Source organism: Mustela erminea, chromosome 15, assembly GCF_009829155.1.
Source record: "Mustela erminea isolate mMusErm1 chromosome 15, mMusErm1.Pri, whole genome shotgun sequence".
Taxonomy (NCBI): domain Eukaryota; kingdom Metazoa; phylum Chordata; class Mammalia; order Carnivora; family Mustelidae; genus Mustela; species Mustela erminea.
In genome coordinates this window covers 20,305,855-20,328,488 of record NC_045628.1, presented here as the reverse complement: position 1 = coordinate 20,328,488, position 22,634 = coordinate 20,305,855, and positions in this window count along the sequence as shown.

Below are 22,634 nucleotides of genomic sequence, written 5' to 3'. Positions count from 1 at the left end.
ATTCTAAAGTACTGTTTTCATTCCATAAAAATACTCATTTAATACTCTTTAATACTCATATTCTGTGTATTTTATTTCTGCATATATTTTAAACCTCGTAAGACATCACCATTATTGTTTTAGGTTAATGCTATTATTATTATTATTGTTGTTTACATTTATCTATATAGTTACCGCCTCTTTTCCTTTTCTTTCCTTCCTTCATTCCACTCTTTTACCTGGACCCATGTTCTTTCTACCTCAAAAAACTTGCATACCTTTAGAATTTCTTCTGGTTAGAGTTTTGCTGGTAATTACCTCTCTCTGTATTTGTTTTGTCTAAAAAATTTTTTTAACTTTCATTTTTGGAAGATGCTTCTTGATTAAACATTCTCTCTTGACTGTTATTTGTTCTCAGCTTCCATTTGACAAAATTTCATTGTTTTCTTATTTCTACTATTCTGGTTTGGAAATTAACTGCCAGTCTTTCTTTTTTTTTCCTTTTTCTTTTAGTATCTTCTTGAAGTTGTAGATTTACTTCAAGTATTCATAAGTTTTGGAATATTATTCATTGTTCATTATTTTTTTTTTAAATTATTGGCTCTGAGTCTTTGTCTTTGTCTCCCTTTCCTGCAGCTTGATTAAATTCTGTCAGTGTAAACTATATGTCTCTTAAAAACTATATGTCTTTTAAATCCATTTTAGCACATCAATCCAGATAGTTCATCTTGACCTAACTTTCAAGTGTATTGTTCTTTTTCTTCTATCATATATTTTTAAATAAATCAATTGTATTCTTAATTTATTATTGCATTATTCAATGCTAGAATTTCCATTTGACTTATTTCATATTTTCTTTGCTCAAATTCTCTTTTTTGTTAATATTCTTGAATATCTAAATAATATTAATTTTCAACTCTGTACCCAATGACCTCATTTGTTCTGGGTATGGACTATTTTCTTATTCATTTCTACTGATGTTTGTTCATTTGGTCCCGTTTCTGGTCAAGTCTTTTGTTTTTTAATTACATTCTCCAAACTTGTATACAAAAACTTGTAGAGTACCTGGATGTTATTTTCTGCCACAGATGATTTCCTTTTTGTACCATCGCTTAGAAAACAGGAAATATGTCCTTAATCCGGATAGATGGAAAACATACCCGATCTATGCTTACACCTAGGGCTTCAACCTTCCTGATTTTCCTACCCGCAAGCCTGGGGTGTTTACAAAGGGCCCTTCTCCTGGGGGGCCACTGAACGTCGTATTCCTTTCCTCAGAACTGTGCAACTATTGAATCTCTGCTTAGCTCTTGAGGTTCTTAGCAGCTGTTTTATGCTTTCTTTCCCTGAGTCATCACCTGTGCTTGAATAGTGTAAAAGTTGAAAAATGTCTTACAGCAATCCTGTACTCAGAATGTCTGGGTCATTTCTCTGTGGTTTTCTTTTCTCCTAGGATATTGCCCTGCATTCTTCCTTGTTGGGAAACATAAATCGCAGTGATTGCTTTCTTAGCCCAGGAAGTGCTGCAAACACAGGGTTGCTCCTCTCAGTTGGCTCCAGTGTCTTGCACCTAGGATCAGCAAAAAGCTAAAAAGCAAAAAGCAACAGGGAATGCAGGGCTCATCAATGCCATACCCTTCCTCAAGGATTTTGACCCTCTAGTTCCAACAGCCTTTGTTGTTTTATAAATGCCTTCAGTGATGTTTAAATATTTTATTCCTCTTTTGTAGTTCTTTTCAGCTGCAGGTTAGCCTCATGCCAGCTACATCCTGCTGTTTCTGTTGTCAGCAGCTTTCGCACATTAATTGCCATGCGCATGCTTATATGTAGATGTGTGTGTACACATGCATGAGTGTATATAATTTACATATGTATTATACATAAATTATAAATTCATGTGTGCTATACAAATTATATGCACATACAATTTTAGAACTACAGCTTCTACTTTTTAATTGTGCAATAGAATAATCAACTTTTGGATGCAAATCTGAATTAAGGGCACTTTACAACCAATTCTACAACCATTTCTTTCCCATCGGTTTGTTAATTTAATAAGTATCTGGTTGTTGGGGTATTTCTTAACCCACCAATATTCTGCTGTGTTAAAATTTGTATTCATATCATTACTACAAAGCACATAGTTTATACATTATAAAAAGTTAACTGAATGTAAAAAAATGTAAACTGAATATAAAGTACCTTTGTAATAATGAGTATTTTCAACCTTGATAAGTACATTTTTAAAAGCTTCACTTTGATTTCATAAATCAGATGATATACTCAAACCATTAGTATTCTTGCTGATTTTCACTCTGATGTCTCTGATAATATTGATATAAAACTGAAATCATTTTACTGTTTGGATACGTTTTCTGATTATGAATCCCATATGTTGTTAATGGTTATTGCTTCAATTTGCCTCCCTGTGAAAGGAAACTTGGGATAGGAGCAGCGGGGACTCAACAGCAACGACTGAATTAGGATGAAAGGCGTGGTTCACAGAGCCATGGGAAATGGGCCCTCTGCAGCAGCCCGAGGGAGCTCCTCACCTTCGGGCATATTTTTTTTTTTAATTTTTTATTTTTTATAGACATATATTTTTATCCCCAGGGGTACAGGCGGGCATATTTTTTTTAATAGAAATTTTGCTTTTGAGGTAGATGCTAGCATTTCTTAATTAGTTTAGTCACTTGGTTTTCATCTTTCAGGATTATCAGCTCAGCCCTAGAGTCAATGATAACTATCTCAAATATTTTGTTTCCATTTACAGATTCATAAAAAATAAGTCAATGAGAACCTGCACTTCATAATTTGGTGTTCCATTAATTTCCATTCTTTCTCCCCCCTCCTTTTTTTAAGAAGGGGAGGGAGGAGACAAAGGAAGAAGGAGAGAGAGAACCTTTTTTTTTTTATGATATTATTTATTTATTTGAGAAAGAGAGAACAAGCAGGGGGAGAGGTAGAGGAAGAGGGAGAAGCTGACTCCCCACTGAGCAGGGAGCCTGATGCGGGGCCCAATCCCAGGACTCTAAAATCATGACCTGAACCGAAGGCAGATGTTTAATTACTGAGCTACCCAGGCACTGAGAGAGGAAGAATGTTAAGCATGTCCATGCCCAGCATGGAGTGCAACATAGGACTTAATCTCATGACCCTGAGATCATGACCTGGGTCAAAATCAAGAGTCAGATGCTGAACCCGCTGAGCCACCCAGGCACTCCCGTTATTTCTTTCAATTTAAGTTTCTGAATTTTTGCTGACCAAATAAATAAATAAATAAATAATCATTGCCAAAAAGAGCATAATTAAATAATAAATAATATAAGAGGTTTTTGACTCACATTATATAATAAAAGACAAAACCACTGTTGTTGTAAACCTTTAGACCATTCTCAATGGGCTCTACATAATGGTGCTCTACTTTTATTTCTTGCACAAATTTCTTATGTGCATAGCCTTTCATTTTTCTGGCTTCCCAAAGACCTCAGAGATTGGAGACCAGGCAGCTCTTTTCTTCTGACTGCACTTGTATAGGCATGGACATAAATCCCTGAAGAGGGAGCATCATCAAACCTCTAAGGCTTCCATCAACTACTGGGTCTAGTTAGCTCTCCCAGTTGGTTTGTGTTTGAGTACACATTAGTTATCAGTGAGCACCCTGTAGTCTGCCTATGCAAAGAGAGGTTATATATGATGCTTCTGGGGATGGTCAATAAAAGAAAGGCAGGTGTTTGCTCCTTTGCTTCAGGCTTAATGATCTAATACCATGAGGGTACTTTTATTGCACATGGAACTCATCCACTAATAGATGACACCATATTAAAAACTGAAAGTGAAGATGGGAGCTATCGCAAAATCCTCCCAGCTTGTTTTATTGCGAATATAAATAAAATCCTTTGCTCAAAATGACAAGTATCTGACAAATGTTAAATTGAGGGTGTAAAGGACAAGGTATAAACCAGGACTCTCTCAGGCAAACTGTGATGTATAGTTATTCATGATACATAAAGTAAAATAGAATCAATCTTTTGTGACATGTTTAACATAATTCCCATAATTGTTCCAGATAAAGGTGAAAACTCATTTTATTCTCTGTGCTGGTATGTGATATAAATAATACACATTTAAAGATAAAAAATCAGTTTAAAATATCAACTGGGCAAGTACGTGCATCTGTCATACTGTTTGTTGAAAATGTTGCCAAAGAACCAATAAATACACTTATATGAACCGATCGATTAAAATCAATATGAAACCTGTCTTTGGCAATGTATTATAAAAGGATATTTTGTATGCCAATCTGTGTCATAGCTGAAAACAGAGAATTTAATGAGCAATATAAATGCACAGGAACAAGCAAGGCAGAGGAAGTCCACAAAAGAATAATGTGGTACCCTGGGGTTGGTAAAAATGCAGGCTAAAAGGGGCCAAGGGTGGAAGCAAACAGAAGAGCTCAGAAAAAGAGCACCTGCGGAAGGCAGTCTTGTAGGAGCTATTCTTGGTCAAGGGATACACTGAGGACATGGAGAAAACAGTGGCTGCATAAATGCCATGCCCTCAAGCTCCCCTTCCTCTGACTTCTTTCTGGGGCTACCCATTGATGGATCTCACCTGGAGGACAGACACCAACCATCCAACCTGCGTCCTAGGGACAAGAAGTGAACAAGGATAAAGAATAGTTCTGGAGGGAAAAGCAGAAGATGACCAGCAAAATGCTATTTCTCCCTTTTATATAATGAAAATACATAATTGATTTTACTTTGATTTCTGTCTTTGCTGCCAGGAAAGTCTAATTCAAGTGACATTTGTGTCTTATTAATTTATCTCAGGTATCATGTTTGAAAAGCATTCTCAAGTCATTTGAAGAATGAGGGAGGAATTATTGATTTTTTAAGAAAGATCGAATAATTAAAAATTAATACTTAAAATGTTTAACATTATCCAGAGCTACTCTTATAGACATTTTCCTTAATCATTATTCTTGTATTCTTCATAAAGAGAGGAAAAAAAAAAAAAAACAAGCAAAAAAGATGGTTTTTGATGATTAGAGCCTGACCTGGCCCTCTCAGCTAAACCATGTGATTCTATTACACATCACAATGCCACGCAGCACCAACTTCAGACAGAATCTAAGACCATGACAAAATGAGGCAAACAAGACCACATTATACATGTGTCTAGGCAACAAAACAAAAGCTAGGTTGCTGTGCAACCCACAGATTCGCAAATATCCCACTCTTACTGAACAAGTGACAGCTACTTTTTAATCCAATCATAAAATTATGACTGCTTTCTGATTATCATCCAATCTCAGATCAATTCCCAATTTCTTAGACCTTCCCACAAATCATCGAACCAGACACAAATCCTGTAAGAATTTCTTTTTAAGACCTTGTTCCTGAGATGGTAGGCAGTTCCCTCTAGAAAGCATTCACCCTTGCAGCAAAGAGTAATAAATGGGATTTGTGTAACCACAGCTGTGCGCCTCATGGTCTTTGGTTGAAGGGCATTGGCAGGAGCTAGCTATCCTTGGAGAGATACTTTTGTGCACCTCACTCATTACTTGCATTCCAGCATGATTTTCTTAAAATCATTCAATAGATAATCTGAAAAGGCCAAGTCATTACAGTTTTATTAGGATCAATCATATCGGGTGTCAAAGGTGGGACATTTTTTTTCTGTAAGTAAATTATCATCAGCGGCAAAGCTTTTAAAATGACAATCGCTAAACCTTTTTATAGCTAAATTGTATGTTAATTATTAAAATTCTTTGATGATATTCATTGATTGTAGATACATTTCACTTCAGTAGAAAGTGGTGTTAATTTTAGAACAAGAAGATGACAAGTGATTAGATGTCTACCTAGAGGAATTTATCAGGTCAATCCTTATATCAAAGTAGATTCAAGAGAAAAGAAATATTTGAGAAGATAGTGAGAATTGTTTTTCAAATGGTTAATCTGCTGTATTATTAAAAATGACTTTTAGAATTCATATATTAAAAACACTTATGAGTTGGGGGAAATGTGTATGTTAGATTTTCTTTAAGACTGGAATAGTTTTCAAAATTTAATTTTCAATTTCACATATAAAATCAATCACATAGTGATACATATTTTAATTAGCAACTATATATCAATGTAACAGACCACAACTTTGGAAATAGCTGCTTAATGCCTCTCAATTACCAAAGGTAAAGTAGCTTAGTAAAGTTTCAAACTTGTGCTTTTTAACTTTGTCTTCCAGCGTTAATAGAAAAGGGTACATTTTTGTGAAATAATTTGTTTTAATCATTAAGTTTTATTTTCATAAAATGATTAGTCTCCCTGAGAAGCCAAGCATGTTGAGTTAAAAATACCATCATCCTTAATGTAAGATTTTGTGTCAACTATTGGTGTTCAGTATTGGTATTCAGTATTAATCAGCAATTATCACTGAAGATACAAAATAGTGTATATGAGTTTGTTTAAGCTTGGTCATGTAATTTTCTGTAGAATATAACAACATAGGCAAAAAAAAAAAAGTTGATAATTTTCTACACCTCCAAAAAAGACAAAAATATAATCACATGATTATTATTTTCATGCAAATAAAATCTTGAAATGGCAGTGAACTAAGGGTTTATTTAATTTTAATTCTCATAGTAACACTGTGAGGTAGGGACTGGTGTCGTCAGTTTGTAAAATGGATTTAGAATTCAGTGAAGAATCTAAAGATCAGATTTTTCATATTTTATCTCTGACTACATACATCAAACTGTTCTGGCTAGGATTTGAGTCAGGATGTCTTGCTTAAGTTACATGGAACCATTGGACTACACAGCTCTATCCACTATGAAAACTTACAAATATTTATAATTTTCATTTAATTGCTTTCCTTTCTGTTTATTATGTGCCTGTTCCCTGCAGTAAGCTGTAGTTATATTTATATTAGAGCTGGTTACACTAGCATAACAGTAATACCATACCTGCTTTTTGAGAAATGAGCACACAGACTCGGTTTTGTATCATATAACTGTGAGTTCATACAATATGATAGGGTAGAGATAGGAAGGAAAATGGGAAGTGCTATGTGTAAAATGAAGAGAGGACCACGCCTAGTGCCTTTTCTAGTCTCTTGATTATATCCCTCCAAAGTCAACTTCTCAGTGTTCTTGAGCAAATCAGCTTGACTAAGGGCAGAAAATGCCCCCCACCCCTTTCAAGTGCAAATGTCATTCATTTCCCAGAAACAAGAAAAGACTTTGTACTCTTGTAAAAGAAGAGGTAAAACATTAGAAAACGAATTAAGAATTCAATACGTATTCCCTTACGGAATTTTGCACAGCACACTTTGTCTTTTGAGCAGATGAACAACAAAATTATTCTTATAGTTCTCCAAATTCAGTAGTTTAATGTTAATTTTAAACTCAGGAACTATTAAGACAATATTAATTTTAAGTTTTTAAATTCCTCATCTTTTCTTCTGACAGAGCAGTTTGGCTTTTTTTTTTTTTTTTTCTCTCCAGAAGTCTTTTACAAAAATGAATACCCACTTTGCATTAGCATAACCTTTAAACTTCATAAGCTGATAAAGTACAAAGCTTGGTTTTATGCTGACTTCAGACATAGCTTCATCTTATGAGAACGTTTTCTAGGGTTCTCTAGGGTTTCACGACGTTTGAGAGTATGTACTTCAGTATCTACCAATTACAGGCTTGTTATTTAAGAAAAGTCTATTAGCAATAAAGCATGAATAACATAAGAATATAAACTTTAAACTCTTCAATCATGTATTAAGCAACAATATTGTAGTTGGTAATATTTTGTGCTCTTTTATCTTTAATTATCATGTGTCCCTCCACAGTGGAAAATTTAAATATTTAATAAACATCCTTAGTTTAAACTTAAAATAAACATTTTATTGAAAATTATGGTCTTTAAACATAATTTATTTATAACTCAAAAAACATATCCCCCTGCTTGTGCTCTTTCTCTCATACTCTCTCAGATAAATAAAATTTTTTAAAAAATTAAAATATTGTATGGAAACAATATCATTTTTCCTACTGATGTCTGTTAAAGCTCTCACATATTTATTTTTATTTTTTTCATTTTATCATTAGGAACATGGTACCATTTTAAATAATCTCAAAATTCATCTATTGCAAAACATTTTGATCCCTACTGTATCATAATATTAAAGATTCTACCCAAATAATCTCATCACTTTTAATTATCTCTGTCATTTATGAAAATGAAAATAGCAAGTCCTTAAAATTAAGAAAGCTTATAACTAAATAATAATTAGAGATAGTTTGGTACGTGAGTACCAAAGACAGCAAAAAGTTGGAATTTTCTTTGAGTCTTTAAATATTTATTTAACACGGACTATGTGTAAAGTCTTGATCTTTGAGGAGTTCACAATTTAACAGAGAAGATGACATAAATGATAATTATAAAAGAACTCATGAGAGAGTTCAACAAACATACTCTCTTAAGTGCCTGATAACAAATATTTTCAGCATTGCAGCTCATATATTCTCCATGACAGCCACTCAGCTCTGCTGCTAAACACAAAAGCAGCAACAGATAATATGTGATTGAGCTGGATGTGTTCCAGTAAAACAATTTATGGACATAAATTTGAATTTCATTCAATTTTTATATATCTCAGAATATTATCCTTCATTTGATTTTTTTTCAACCACTTTAATGTATAAAAATCATGTTTAGCTTGCTAGCTATACAAAACCAAGCATTTGGCTGAATTTGGCCAAGAAATCTGTATTATTTTTCCATTGTCATTGTAGCAAATTACCACCTACATGGTGTTTTAGAACAACCGAAATGTATTCTTCCACAGTTCTGGATACCAGAAGTTTGAAATAAACTTCGAGGTGTTGGTGGGGCAGCATCTTTTCCAGAGGCCTCAGGGACGACTCTATTTCATGCTCTTTCCACCTTCTGGTACCTTCTGGTATCTTCCAGTACCTTCCAGTAGCTGCTGGCACTACTGCAATGTTTCTATGCCTTCCTGCGCACATTGGGGTCCTCATGTGATCCTGCTGATCCACCTGTCAGCAAGTTCTAGCTCGAACCAAGAGTCTCTTTCTGGTGATCACTCTGGTTTGCTTTACACAAGTGAAATCATAGAAGTTTTCTTGTTGACCTGATATATGAAATTATTCATTTTGGGTAAGGAAGTAGTTCAATATTCCAAGGAACTGGATAGTGTGAGTATAGCCAGAGAGGTAAAATTGAATAAGCAGATAAATATAATTTAAAAAAAAATTATAGCTATGGAAGAATTGTAGTGCTTCTGGAGAATAAAGTAAATGGATGAGATTGATGAATCGTGAACTGGTAAAAATGTCAAAACCATAGTGATAAGCTAAGACTTAATTCAACTGCAGTGATTTGGGTGGGTGGGAAGATGAATGGTGGGTTTTGCATTTTGAGTTTTGTTACCATGGCTGCAGTAAAGAAGACAGATTTGTAGGTAATTCAGGCTGCATTTAATATCTCTTTTCAGGGGACCAGGTGGTATAAATTGAAGACTGAATTTAGGTTGTTTTTGATGTGCTTAAGAGGAAAGGATGTATTTAATATATACACTATTTGGAAGCCAGGTGGAAAGAGCTGGATCACTCGTTAGTGGGTTGTATGCATCTGGGACAGACTCAAATACATCTCCTAGTGTCTAAGTATATGATGGTGCATAAAATGCAGTAAAGGCTGTAGGTGACTGATAGATAGAAACTCAGCTGATCTGGAAGAGAGAAAACTGAATTGTCAAATGTTGAAGTAACCCATCAAAGCCAAAGGCCCAAAGTGAAAGTGTGTGAGCAAGAGCTTAAAGTGGGAGAAAGCACGCAGTGACCACTGCCGCCCACCCCACCTGCCCTCATGTTCCACCAGTGGAGGGTCAGGTGGGTCAGCATGAACTTAAGGGTCTTCCTACTTTTGAGAGAGCTCAAACAAAAGGCTTTAGCAGTCTTATGGACCCTGGGGTGAAGGGGGGAATTTAAGAGAGGGCTCAGAGCAGGAAAGCATTGGGAATTGAGTCAAAGTGGTGTAACCTGTCTGGTTTTCCATTCAAGGCTCCCCCTTACTACCTTTGGAAGAGGCCTCAGCAAAGATTCCCCAAGAAAACCTTTGCCCAAAGCCTCAGATAAAGTGACCTAGGAATGATGGTGCCCCAGCTACCATTGCAAATATGCAAGAAGCATGAAGGTCGCGGGACCTGAGCCCTTGGCTGCAACTTTCTTCAGTGACTTCAATGCTGGGACTGTGCCCTCCCACCTAGGTGGCAAGGGCAGCTTCACCCCTGAAGCCTGCAGGTAAAGTCCGTTGCATTGCCTATGATCAGACCTAAAAAATCACATGTAGGCTTTTAACCAGGAGAAGCCTGACTCGTCAGTGACAAATACTGTTTGTAAAGAAAGATCTTTTTTAGTTTTATAAATGCTGTTTTTGATGAGCTTGTGAGACAAGAAATTGTAAATATCTAGTGTAAAGTTGAGAATAAGTTTGAGAAGAGTCAAGGTAGAGATCTGGGAATGTTCAGCCTTTGTTGCTAATTGAAACAAACAAAGCAAAAAGATGGGAGAACAAAGTCAAGACTGTGGTGAATAGAAAGGGTCAAAAGATAATCAGAAGGAGATCATTCAAAATATAGACAGATGAGATAAATAACTTTCAGTTTACACTGAGAAGTATCTTGTCACAATAGAAGATGAATACATAATTTTGCAGAAAAAGATTAAACAGAGAAAGAATAGCAATTTAGTTATAAGTAAACAAAGTCAAAACAACAGAAACTACATCATCTCACATGCTACAAACTCAGCTATAAATTTGTGCAGGTTGAAAAAGTTTGATGGGTTTCTATCCAAGGTAATAAATAGAGCATCTGCATTGCAAGACCCAGAATTCCACATGCTACCTTCACCTTTGAGCCTCACTGAGTCCAAGGGGTTAAGCATAAGTCCTTTTTCAAAAGACTTATGTCCCCACCCAGCAGGAAAGACTACCTACCCACCTAGTTCCCATATCAGAGAGACCACCTGTACCCTATGTAGTCCTCAACCTTCCTGCCAGCCCAAGAAACTATTCAAGCAAGTCAATCACATTCTCCTGTAGGAACTAGACGGTACCCCTCCTTCCCATTAATACAAGGCACACCTTAAAAGCCTTGTCTGCTCCACTCTGCTCCTTAATGCAAACCTTCTGCAGTCATGCATTGCATGTGGTGTCCTCCTTCTTTGAGGCTTAAATATATGTGACTAATAAACCACTAGTAACCACATCTTTCCTGGCCATCTTGTACTATGTAGGGTCAGGAAACCCACTTCACCAACAGAACAATCTTCCTCTGAAGATTTATCTAAATGACAATAGAAATGAAAGAAGGGAAATTAATTTCAGTTGCCTTAGAAATGATTGAGTGGAAATGATTTATGATCCAAAGATTTGGGAAAATAATTAGGAAAAGAGAAAGATGGTAGAAAGATACAGATGGACAGAACAGAATGGGTGTCGTTACATCCCAGAAAACACAAAGGAGACCTTACAGGAATGGTTCTTCCTGAGAAATTCTTCAGAGATGTCCAAAACAAAAATTCCTTATAAATGTGACTCTGAAATGGCTGCACCATTCACCATGACCCTCCTCTCTCTGGCGCACATACACACACATGCACACACACACACTCACACCCCACCATACACTCTTAGATTTGCATCATTATCCTAAGGAGAAAATGAAAATATCTCAAAATTATTTACTGATATTTGTGGGAGGCCTTTTTTTTTTTTTTTTTTTTTGGTATGGTAAATGTAGAAACCAGGATAAAGCATTCCTTATTTGGCAGTGGAATGGAAGTATGTTGGTCTAACTCAACCTGCTCACTCCTTACTCATCCTGAGATCAAGTAGGTCCATAAACACCCTTCCCCCACTGCCAAGTATACTGTCCTCAAAGTCAGCTCATAAATTCAGGGAAAAATATTTTTCAGGGATCTCAAGACTATCGAAGAAAACTGCAATAAAAAAGAACTAGCTGGAAGCAAAAATGAAACACAACCACAACAGACAAACAAAAACAACCAAAAGTAACAGGGACAATTCAGAAAGAATTTAGAAGTTAGTCTATTTGACTTTTCCTTCAGAAGCAAACTATGTTTTTGTTGTTGTTGTTGTTGTTGTTTGTTTGTTTTTTCCCTCTGAGTTTCCTTTCTATCATCATTATACTGAAATGTCATAAGAAAGTTACTAGGCATTATTTACAACTCCTCTCTTCAGTGGTTGCTCCTTTTCACGGATTTTCATCTGGATAAGTACACTAGGCTCCCTAGTCTCCTTTGAATCTTTATGCAGAGCTACCCTGTTTGTGAAGAGTTCCTTGACGATCCTACCTAAAATATCAACCTACTACCCAGACATTTTGTATCCCCTTCCTTGATACCATTTACTATCTTTAGAACATACCACTCTTTAATATACTACATTTATCTGGGGCACTTGGTTACCTCAGTGGGTTAAGCTGCTGCCTTCAGCTCAGGTCATGATCTCAGGGTCCTGAGATCGAGTCCCACATCAGGCTCTCTGCTCAGCAGGGAGCCTGCTTCCTCTTCTCTCTCTCTGCCTGCCTCTCTGCCTACTTGTGATCTCTCTCTGTCAAATAAATAAATAAAATCTTTAAAAAAAAAATACTACATTTATCTTACTTATATTGTCCTTCTCCTCCATTAATTTGTCTGTTCTGTAAGTGCAGATATATTAATCTCTTTTGTTTTATCATTGTATTCCCAGTTCCTAGAGTATCTGCCATATTATAATTGTTCAACTAATGTTTACTGAGGGAATAAATTACTCATGGAGGGAGAGATAAAACAATATATAATTTTATTTTATTTTATTTTATTATTTTATTTTATTTTATTGTAAGCACAGGCTTTTTGATAGTTGGGGGAAGTGGTTGAAAAAAGGAACTAGAGTTAGTAGAATTAGGAAGAGGGGAGATGAGAGGTGAATGAGGAGTGAAATTTCTGGAAAGATACAAAATAAGAAAAAGAGTTGGAAAATTCGAGGCTTCAAGCAAAGAAGAAACTTGCCCTTTTTTTCTGCATTTTTATTGTATCTAGGCCCTCAGTGGATTGCCTGATATCCACTTGCATTAATGAGAGTGATCTTTACTCAGTATACTGATTCAAATACTAGTCTGTTTTGGAGAGACCGTCAGAGACACACCCAGAGTTAATGTATTACCAGCTATCTGGGCATCACTTAGCTCAGCCAAGTTGACACATAAAATTAACAGTCACAATCTATAATCAGACATGAAGAAACCACAGTCTTTAGTTTATGGTGTAACATTGGTTAAAAAGGATTGACAAATGCAAAGTAAGACTCCCTTTGTCAATGGCTTCGTGTTATCGGTATATCAAGATCAAATCTTCAAAACATGGGATTCTAGATAGAAATCAAATTACCATACACTGGGAAGGAGAGAAAGCTTTAAACTCAGAAATAAGGGAAACTGTGTTGCCAAACTTGGATTACGAGTTTGGAGCTGGACACACCGTAGTAATGCCCTATTGGTCACATGCCTAAGGGATGTACAAGCACAAAATTTTGCCTAGTTATATGAAAGTTCATCAAGTAAGACTTCACTTACTAATAAATTCGTAAAACACTGCCTAACTAATCTCATTCTATGACTATCATTACACAGTATTGCAAATTAAAAGCTATTTAAAGTTTGACAGTAAGGAAACCTGCTTTGTTGAACCTGATTTTCTCTGACCATATTTAATTAAGGAATGTATTATTCACAGTATGTCTGTTAATTTCCTGTGGAACTGGTGAGAAATGCTTTCCTAAGGCATAGGGTGAGGCTGGGTCTATCAGCAGAGATACACTGCCTCAAGTTGCTGAGAAAATTAAACTATTTGGTCAGAAAAAAAAGCAAGTCAATAATATAATGTGTTGGTATTGATCCATGGACATGTACTTTCCAAATTTTATTCCTGACCATTGAATACATGTATGAGAATGCAAATACATCATTACTAAAAAGATAATTTAAATACCTAAACAATAGACACAGTGTAAACAACTACAACACAATGATATTACTGAACAAGTCAAAGCATAATCTTTTATGGCATTTTTGCAAAAAATTAGTTATCTTTTGGGGTACTTTATATAATATTTAACTTAATTTTAATTTTTAAAAATATTTATTTATTTTAGTGGGGCAGAGGGAGACAGAAAGAGAATCCCAAGCAGACTCCCAGCTGAGCCCCACTTGGAGCTTGATCTCACCACCCTGAGATCATGACCTGAGCTGAAATGAAGAGTTGAATGCTTAGGGACTGAACCAATCCAAGCACCCCCGTAATATTTCATTTTAAAAGAGATAATATTGTTATCAGTGTTGTTGAAAAGTGCCCCCCAAAACCCATGTTTGCCTACAACCTATCAAACTATTTTTGAAAAAGGGTTTTTATAGATGTAATTAGTTAAGATTAAAAAATGGCATGGAAAAGTACGTTTGTGTATTTGCCTTGCCATCCAGTGTTACTCTTAAATGTGTAAGGTATATCTACAGGGCATGATAATGCATAATTTATTTATGTATTGTTCTATTTGTTATTTTAAGGTCCATACATTTCTTTAGTGACCTATGAAGTATTAATTTCTCAAATAACATTAAGCATATAATTTCTCCACTATAGCAAACTCTAGAAAGCTTCTTTTAGATTTTTTTTTTAAGATTTTATTTATTTATTTGACAGAGAGAGAAAGATCACAAGTAGGCAGAGAAGCAGACAGAGAGAAAAGGGGAAGCAGGCTCCCTGCTGAGCAGAGAGCCTGATGTGGGGCTTGATCTCAGGACCCTGAGATCATGACCTGCACCAAAGGTAGAGACTTAACCCTCTGCGCCACCCAGGTGCCCCAGATTCTTTTGTATTTGATTTTGTAAACACAACAAATTTATTCCACTTTTCTTTTTTTTTTTTTTAGATTTTTATTTAATTATTTATTTGACAGAGATCACAAGTAGGCAGAGAGGCAGACAGAGAGAGAGGAGGAAGCAGGCCCCCTGCTGAGCAGAGAGCCCGATGCGGGGCTCCATCCCAGGACCCCGGGATCATGACCTGAGCTGAAGGCAGAGGCTTCAACCCACTGAGCCACCCAGGCGCCCGTTATTCCACTGTTTTATGTGTAATTTCCCAAGCATGGAGGTAGAGACTGAAGTTCAGCTTGTCATTTATTCACTCCTACTTACAATTTAATTGATTTTATGATTGGGCCCATCAAGCTACACAAAGTTGTAGTGAAATTCTCAAGAATTACCTTATTACCTTATACTTATATACCTTATATAAGTATAATAAAATGTATGCTTCTTAAGATGATCATTAAAAACATAAAACATAGGTTGATACGTTGTTCCACATGATTGATACACTACTGAGACACACAAATTTCTTTTTTTTTTTTTTAAAGATTTTATTTATTTATTTGACAGAGAGAGATCACAAGTAGGCAGAGAGGCAGGCAGAGAGAGAGGAAGGGAAGCAGGCCCCCTGCTGAGCAGAGAGCCCGATGCGGGGCTCGATCCCAGGACCCTGAGATCATGACCTGAGCCGAAGGCAGCAGCTTAACCCACTGAGCCACCCAGGCGCCCCGAGACACACAAATTTCTGTTGTCAATTTTTTCTTGTAATTTCAAGGGGATTTGAGAATTATACTAACATGATTTTCAAAATATTTTCTTGGTTTTAAAGTTATTACTTTCCCGGTTTTAATATGTAAATAAAAACAATACATGTTTTGAAAAAAAAAAATTATGTCTCTAACTTGAACTAGAATATTTGAGAGTCTTTATAAACAGCAGTTAGGGGGGCACCTGGGTGGCTCAGTCCCTTAAGCTGCTGACTTATGATTTCGGCCAAGTTCATTATCTCAGGGTCCTGAGATGGAGCCCTGAGTCAGGCTCCACAGTCAAAAGGGAGTCTCCTAGGGATTCTTTCCCTTTCTCTCTGCCCCTCTTCCTGCTCACACACCACTCTCTCTCTCTCTCTAAAATAAACAAATAAATAAGAAAACAAATAAATAAATCTTTATATATAAACAAACAAACAAGTAAGTAAGTAAATAGCAGTTAGGATTACTTTTTTGGTTTTTACCCCTTACCTTTTGTGGCTTAAATATCATTTAACTGGAACTAGTAAATATTTATCGTATTTTCCATCATGTATTTAGTATACATTACTTCCACTTGTATGTTCATAATTGCCACCCTATAGACTTAAATTCAAATTGAATCTGAAATCCCAGAGGCATAAAATATTTATGAAGAATTTGATCTATTTTCTTGGTTCCTTAAACTTATTGTTAGCTTTAATATGAACAATGTGGACAATATATGTTTCATTGAGGAAACGTAAAAAATGATAATATAATGTGTTAGAAAGAAGAAGAAATTGAAGGTAATGTTAAATGAAGGGTGGAGTGTGAGTTTCTCTATGTGAAGACATTGTTCCCTTAAAAGGAGATGGGTTTCAATAATATCTCTGTTTTAAGAAGAGTAGTAATAAAGATAGGCTCATGGTACATGGAAAGACATTTGTTTGACAGGAATCAAAAAACAGAACGTTCAAAGAAAATGAATAAGGGCAAAATGAGATTAATATTGAGCAAAATAAATCTCAAAAATTACTACTGAAAAGTGTGAACTTTTTACTCCTTAGAAGCCTCCAGAACTGTGAGAAATAAATTTCTGTCTTTTAAGCCCCCCAGCCTGTGGTTCTTTGTTATGGCAACTTGTTGTTACTCTTCTCTTTCACAGTCTAGGAGATAATTGATAAGACAAATTTGTTTCTGAGTGACTTCTATCTGCTGGAAATCATAGGTACTATTATCTGCTGAACGTTTATAGTAGGAACGATTGTGTATAAACATTTCTGTGTACTAAATCATTTCATCTTTAAAATAAACAAGTGAGTTAGGTGACATCATTTCCTTATTTTGCAATGATAAAAATGGGGTACAAAGTGCTTCAGACTAAAACTCAGACAAGACAAGGCATGAGTTCAGGAAATCTTGAATTGATACTTCAACCCGAGTAATTTAACTTTATAGTGTGTGCTTATAATTTCAGGTAACTATCCTGTAATATAATCAGATACTTGGACTAGCTGTACAGTCTTTTTCTCACCCAAACTGGTAAGTTGTGTGTATCAATTTGTATACTTCTATCTATTCCGGTGAGTGAGATATGCTTTTTCTCAATAATTGGGCTATATAAAAACTTTGTAAGCCACGCAGAACCTTGAACCATTATTTTCACATTTTTATCACATAATTCAAACTCATTGAAAAATAGTCATAAGAATGCCAAAAACATTTCACTTTATCAAAGAAGAATATGGATTTTTTTTTAAGTAAACAGAAACTGTCAAACTGCTTTCTAAAGTTGGTTGTACCATTTCACATTTTTTATCACTAGTATAGGAGAGTGTAAGTTCCTCCACATTCTCACCAACAGTTGTTATTCCCAGGCTTTTAAATGTTAGCCATTTTAATAGGTATGTGGTAGTGCCACATTTTGATTTTAATTTGCATTTTCTTAATGACTGATGGTTTTCATCATTTTTTATTGAAGTCTAATTGACATACAATATCCTACTATTTTCAGGTTGTTACACACTGTAAAGAGTAACACACTGTAAAGAGTACATAATAGTGATTAAATAGTTTTATACATAATGAAATGACCTTCATGATCTTCATCTGTCACCATACAACATTATTACAATATTATTGACTATATTCTCCACACTGTACATTATATCCTAATGATTTACATATTTTTTCAAGATGTTATTTATTTATTTGTCAGTGAGAGAGAGAGAGCACAAACCAGGTAAGTGGCAGGCAGAGGGAGAAGCAGTTTCCCCACTGAGCAGGACTCCAACATAGGACTCGATCCCAGGACCCTGAGGTCATGGCTTGAGCAGAAGGCAGACACTTAACCAACTGAGCCACCCAGGCATCCCCATGACTTACATCCCCATGTACCTCTTAATCCCCTTCATCTGTTTCACCCAGTCCACTCATCCCTGCAAATCCTTCCCCTCAGTGGTAACCGTAGTTTCTTGTATCTATGAGACTGTTGCTGTTTTACTTTGTTTGTTGTTGTTTTATGTCATCATCTTTTTTCTTTATTTTTAGAGCAACTTTAGGCTCTTAGAATAATTGAGGGGAAAGTAAAGAGATTTTCCATATACTATCTTCCTTCACACCAGTATAGTCACCTCCATTATCAACATGGCCCACAAGGGTGCTCACAGCTTCTATTTTGAAGTATCTGTTCAAATAATGCAAATTTGATATTGAGGAATAGTTTTTAATTGAGTTTTATGAATTCTTTATATGTTATAGATAATGTCTTTATCAGACATAGGGTTTGCAAATATTTCCCTATGTCTTTTGTTTTCATTCTCTTAACATTATCTTTAGAAGAGCAAAATGTTTTAATTTTGATTAAGTCAAATTTATCACTTGGTTCTTTAATAGTGTGCTTTTAGCATTATATTTTACATAGCTTTGTGGGGCCCCTGGGTGGCTCAGTTGGTTAAGCATCTCACTCTTGGTTTCATCTCAGATCATCATCTCAGGGTGGTGGGATCAAGCCCTGTACTCGGCGTGGAGTCTGCTTGAAAGAATCTCTCCCTCTGCCCCTCCCCCCACTTGAATGGGCTCTCATTCTATCAAATAAATAAATAAATATTTATTAAAAATATATGTATATTGAACCATGAGAAATTATGGACTCTGAAAAACAATCAGGGTTTTGAAGGGGTGGAAGGGGAGGTTGGGGGAGCCTGGTGGTGGGTATTATGGAGGGCACGTATTGCATAGAGCACTGAGTGTGGTGCATAAACAATGAATTTTGTTACACTGAAAATAAATTTTATATATATAAAATATATATTTATATTAAAAAGATATATACAAAGATAAATATATATATCTTTGTAATCCCAAGGTAAAAATGTTTTGCTCCTGTAAATTTTGTCCTCTAATAATTCACGTTTTATGTTTAGGTGTAGTATCTATTTGGGTTGCTTTCTTTCTTTTTTTTTTTTTTTTTAAAACACAGTACAAAGAATAAAGAAAATATCTTTTAAGAAAATATTTTAAAAGTAAATAAAAACACAATCTGTCCAGAGACATTTATTAGAAGTCCTACCCTTTATGCATGAAAATTGGTTTTTTGCTTTTGTTAAAAATTAGTTGGCCATAAATATCTGTGGGTCTGTTTAGTTATTTATGGACTATTTATTTATTTTTACACCAACATGACACTTTCTTGATTAACTTACCTTTATAAAGTTCAGTACACATAATCCTATGCTATGATTCATCCATTCCACTCTTAGGAATTTATACAAAAGAAATGGAAACATGTTCACACAAATACTTGCATATTACTATTAATATATACAAATAATATACCATTATTTGTAATAGTCTAAAACTAGAAAGCCGATCAAAAGTTGGAGAGAGAAACAGAATATTGCATATCTATGCAATGGAATGCTAATCAACAAATAAAAAATGAAGTATTGATAAAAGTTACAATGTGGATGACTCAAATAATTATGCTGCGTTAAGGAAACTAAACAAAGTGGACTACATTCTATCTGTTTCCATTTACATAAAATTCTAGAAAATACACACTAATATATAGTGACAGAAACAAATTGTTGGCTGGAGAGGAGAGGAGGGGGTCTGAAGGGCATGATGAGAAGAATTACAAAGGCTCACAAAGAAACTTTTGAGGTTGATAGACACGTTCATTTTCTTTATTGTGGTGATGATTTCACTTGTGCATGTTTGATACATACATCAAAATACTTAAAATTTCACATTTAAGGGTGCCTGTGTGGCTCAGTGGGTTAAGCCTCTGCCTTCAGCTCAGCTCATGATCTCAGGGTCCTGGGATCAAGCCTCACATCTGGCTCTCTGCTCAGCAGGGAGCCTGCTTCTCTACCCCCAACCACCCCCCCCCCGCCGCCTACCTTGCCTACTTGTGACCTCTGTCAAATAAAGAAATAAAATCTTTTTTAAAAAATTTCACATTTAAGTAAGTGCAGTTTATTGTGTGTGAATTATATCTCAATAAAACCTTAAAAATACAGATGAAGAAAGATTTTCCTTTATACTTCCTCTAATTGTTCTCACCCATGATGATTTGTTCAACCACCATAGATAAGTTGAGACATCAGTTGTAGACTTCAGCTCACAATCCACCTCGTAGCTAGACAGCCATATGTTATGATTTACTGTATCTCTGCTACTGAGTATTTCATTGCTTTGAATTCTTAAATTAACCACTTTTTTCTCTTAGTAACTCAATTTGTCTCAGATACAATTGATATAGAAGAGACTTTTCAAGGGAGTGTCAAATCCTTTCTCTTCCATGTACAAAAAATTCCCAATATCTGAGTTTTTATATAGAAAATTTTCAGGATCTTACTCTCAATCTTCTGCAATTATGTTTCTCCCCCTAATTTTATTTTCAAAATATAAGTGAATGCTTCCTTTCTGAACTAGCTAGGCTCTTTCATGTCACACAGTTCCATATATATTATTTCATTTGCCTATAAATCTGTGCCTTTATTGTTTATAAGTCTTAATCAATGGTAACATCTTTATGAAGGCTTTTTTTAACCCCCCACTAATGTAAGAGTTCCTTTTCCTGTGGGTTCACTGTATTAAACAACTTCATTGCATTAAATACATCATTTCATCATATTTGTTTAAAGTTGAACTCTAAATTTGAGAGTGGGAGGTCAGATATGCATTTTAATTTTTACATTCTTAGGGCTGAACACAGTTCCTGGCACATGCTTGGGATGTAATGAATTGTGTGATATGAATAAATGGACAAGATAATTGACCATCAGGTACAGTGTTCTTAATTTGCCCAGAGAGGGATTGCCTCACTTGAATATTTTTTCTCTTCTGTAAGCATCAAAAGACAGGTTTCAGAAAGCAGATGGCACATCTATTTATTTGGCAAGATATGCCAATCTTGTTGGTACCACATTTCACTGAGTATTCTCCGTAAAATTTATGTAATAAATACTTATTGATCTAATGGATTATAGTGAAGAGTTACATAGAGCAAAATAATAGATCTGGTGTGACTATTGATTTGGTGGGTGGTCTGACTAACCAAGGTGGAACAGGAGGAGATTTATGAATCTGGATATGGATTAGGGGAGAATTTTTGCCCCTCACATTTCATAGGCAGGAAGGCACTGCCCATGTAAATTTCACTGGTTTACATAACCATTGAAGAATGAAGTTAATTATGTATAACTAACATTTGAATTAGCTTGGTGGGAAAGATGTTCAATAGATAGAATTATGAAAATCATGGACCATATCCACTTTTAGGGATGGTGCTGCTGTGTTAAATATTCTGCATGTTTCCTGTGTAATTCCTTCCTTTTTCAGCTTCCCTTGATAACTCAGAAATGTTAATGCTTTCTATTTTTAAGTTGTGTATTGGAAGTTGGTAAATGAAAAATCACAGAGGGAATTTTAACTTGTTTATTACAAGTGTTTCTCCTCCTCCTTTTTGTTCTCTTCCTTTTCCTCATTGCTCCTTCTCCTCCTCCTCATCATTATTAATATTATCAATCCATTACCTTAAAAGTCATGTTCTCTCAAGTTCCCTTCTATGCGTCTATTCTTTCATGTTAAAAACCTAGAGAGGATTAAATGATGCTTTGAATTATATTTCACAATTCACTGCATATTTTAGAACTCTGATTTTGAAATTTTATGATATGCTTGTAGTTTTTTGTATTCTTAGCCAGGTAATATCAATAGCTGTGATTCAAAGAAACAAATACTCAATACAATTTTCTAACGTAAGTTAAATTAAAACTTAAGACATGTTTTAACTAAAACCTTTAATTGAGATATTTCTAAATAATTATATTAAGCAATATGTTCCTTGAAATTTAAATGGCATGATAGGAGTCACATGTACACATTTAAATTATATACACTCATGTATATGTATTCATAGAATTCACAGACAGAGCACAAGTTATTTAAAAAATAATTGGTCCTTTAGGATATGACTGGTTTTAACATTCTTGGAGCATTGCATTATGTGAATTTACATGCAGATGCACTGAAGACAACTCAGCTAGATAATATTAGTCATAGGATATAATTCTGAGATTATATTATTCACTGTTTTCAGATCAATATATGTCATTGAGCACAAAATATTTTAAAAAGAAGAAATTTACTATAAAAAATAACTTGAATCCAGTGAGGCATACAGAGAACTTTCCACCAAGCAGTCCATCTACAGCCCAACATATAGGTCTTATCTTCAAGTCAGGCATGGTCCCCTTGATCATAGGCCTGGCCAAGTGACTAGATTTGAACAATGGGCCCTGAATAGGTACTGTCTTCTCATTCTCTGCTAATTGGCAGCCTTCTAGAGGTGGGAGAGCACTTCAGCTAAGTAACATTGTAGTACACCTTTGTTTCTCTGCACCAACTCGCATTGGTTTCATCCTGTGAGAGACATAAAATATTTATTGTGCTAAGGTGCTTCATTCT